This window comes from Schistocerca nitens, unplaced genomic scaffold (genome assembly GCF_023898315.1).
Source record: "Schistocerca nitens isolate TAMUIC-IGC-003100 unplaced genomic scaffold, iqSchNite1.1 HiC_scaffold_216, whole genome shotgun sequence".
NCBI classification, from domain to species: Eukaryota; Metazoa; Arthropoda; class Insecta; order Orthoptera; family Acrididae; genus Schistocerca; species Schistocerca nitens.
Window position 1 is genome coordinate 27,501 of NW_026045757.1, and position 2,823 is coordinate 30,323.

Here is a 2,823-nt window from a genome sequence, read left to right on the forward strand (position 1 = left end):
GCCCCAATCCCTAGCACGAAGGAGGTTCAGCGGGTTACCCCGACCTTTCGGCCTAGGAAGACACGCTGATTCCTTCAGTGTAGCGCGCGTGCGGCCCAGAACATCTAAGGGCATCACAGACCTGTTATTGCTCAATCTCGTGCGGCTAGAAGCCGCCTGTCCTCTAAGAAGAAAAGTAATCGCTGACAGCACGAAGGATGTCACGCGACTAGTTAGCAGGCTAGAGTCTCGTTCGTTATCGGAATTAACCAGACAAATCGCTCCACCAACTAAGAACGGCCATGCACCACCACCCACCGAATCAGAAAGAGCTATCAATCTGTCAATCCTTCCGGTGTCCGGGCCTGGTGAGGTTTCCCGTGTTGAGTCAAATTAAGCCGCAGGCTCCACTCCTGGTGGTGCCCTTCCGTCAATTCCTTTAAGTTTCAGCTTGCAACCATACTTCCCCCGGAACCCAAAAGCTTTGGTTCCCGGAGGCTGCCCGCCGAGTCATCGGAGGAACTGCGGCGGATCGCTGGCTGCATCGTTTATGGTTAGAACTAGGGCGGTATCTGATCGCCTTCGAACCTCTAACTTTCGTTCTTGATTAATGAAAACATACTTGGCAAATGCTTTCGCTTCTGTTCGTCTTGCGACGATCCAAGAATTTCACCTCTAACGTCGCAATACGAATGCCCCCGCCTGTCCCTATTAATCATTACCTCGGGTTCCGAAACCAACAAAATAGAACCGAGGTCCTATTCCATTATTCCATGCACACAGTATTCAGGCGGGCTTGCCTGCTTTAAGCACTCTAATTTGTTCAAAGTAAACGTGCCGGCCCACCGAGACACTCAATAAAGAGCACCCTGGTAGGATTTCAACGGGGTCCGCCTCGGACGCACGAGCACGCACGAGGCGTCGCACGCCTTCGGCTCGCCCCACCGGCAGGACGTCCCACGATACATGCCAGTTAAACACCGACGGGCGGTGAACCAACAGCGTGGACACAAATCCAACTACGAGCTTTTTAACCGCAACAACTTTAATATACGCTATTGGAGCTGGAATTACCGCGGCTGCTGGCACCAGACTTGCCCTCCAATAGATACTCGTTAAAGGATTTAAAGTGTACTCATTCCGATTACGGGGCCTCGGATGAGTCCCGTATCGTTATTTTTCGTCACTACCTCCCCGTGCCGGGAGTGGGTAATTTGCGCGCCTGCTGCCTTCCTTGGATGTGGTAGCCGTTTCTCAGGCTCCCTCTCCGGAATCGAACCCTGATTCCCCGTTACCCGTTACAACCATGGTAGGCGCAGAACCTACCATCGACAGTTGATAAGGCAGACATTTGAAAGATGCGTCGCCGGTACGAAGACCGTGCGATCAGCCCAAAGTTATTCAGAGTCACCAAGGCAAACGGACCGGACGAGCCGACCGATTGGTTTTGATCTAATAAAAGCGTCCCTTCCATCTCTGGTCGGGACTCTGTTTGCATGTATTAGCTCTAGAATTACCACAGTTATCCAAGTAACGTGGGTACGATCTAAGGAACCATAACTGATTTAATGAGCCATTCGCGGTTTCACCTTAATGCGGCTTGTACTGAGACATGCATGGCTTAATCTTTGAGACAAGCATATGACTACTGGCAGGATCAACCAGGGAGCTGCGTCAACTAGAGCTGAGCAGCCGGCCGCCCGGGAGTGTGTCCCGGAGGCCCGCGCGAACACGCAAGCGTCCGCTCAATTATTCTGCAAACAGGAGGAGGCTGGGCTCCCCTGCACGATACACCTCGAAACCCTCTCAGGTCCCGGCGGCGCGCAGCGCCGTCCTAAGTACTTGGTCGGGTTCGAGAGAGGCGCAATCGCCCGGAGATAGGCGAGTAGACGCTTTCAGTGCGACCACCCGTGCTCCCAACTGAGCTTGCCGCTGCCGACAGAGGCCCGGGAGCGTGCTGTCGTGGTGTTGCCGGCGGGAGACAACACGCGGCCACAAACAGTGACCGGGCAGCTCCAACGCCAGCGCCACAGAGGGGCAGAGCCCCACTTGGGTGCCAAAGCGAACTCTCCCAGCACAGCGCACGCGCCAACACATCCGCACAGCTGCGATACAAACCACCTGCGAGAACCGCGGGGGCGACCGAGCAGCAGACGGCGTCGCGGCGCCGAGTGCCGGGCGGCGGCGCATCCTCAACGCACACAGTCCTCAATCGGACCAGCACACTGCAGATGTCCACCGCGCTTCGCACCGGGCCCGGGAGGACCCACTTTGGCCGCACGGCGCCGCGCGCTGGGTGCGCCGGCACGCAGATGCGCCGCCTGCCGCGTCCGTCAGCCGGCGCGCCTGCCACTGGGCGCCCCCACCAGCGGCTGCCGCGCGTGCGCCCACGCAGCGCGCGGCCAGCACGCCGGGCGCCCCCCCTCACCGGCCGGGACGGTCCCACCCAGCCACCGCCGCGTATCGCTTCATACCCACATGCCCACTCACGTTCGTGGGTATGACGGGTGTCGCTGAAGCAACCGGTTAATACCTGTACCGATCGTCGATATCAACGATTCACCTCCAGCGCGAACAACCGCGCAACAACGGATTTCCAGTTCATTTGCGTAACTTGGGCAGCAAACGTAGACGTCCATCTACATTTGCGAATTCAATGGGTCTTGCATGCCTGGATGTTATGAGTCACGACACGCCACATCAGTCCACATACATGCTGCGACGTATGCACGAGAGAACACGTGGAAGGTGGCCCGCGTACGTATGCCGATGCCATTGCACAGCTGCGAAGCTCATTGAACACGCAAACTCCTGACTGACGAACTAGAGGCGACAGGGGAGGGG

The 2,823-nt window shown here is 57.2% G+C and overlaps 1 non-coding gene across 1 annotated transcript in view; it reads right to left on the reverse strand.

Moving 5' to 3' along the window:
- Nucleotides 1–1,647, reverse strand: part of LOC126220936 (small subunit ribosomal RNA) — a 1,900-nt gene extending 253 nt beyond the window's left edge. The window contains exon 1 of the ribosomal RNA XR_007543253.1: nucleotides 1–1,647. This exon is cut by the window's left edge and continues 253 nt beyond it. This is a non-coding gene — a ribosomal RNA (small subunit ribosomal RNA).
- Nucleotides 1,648–2,823: the final 1,176 nt, after the last annotated feature.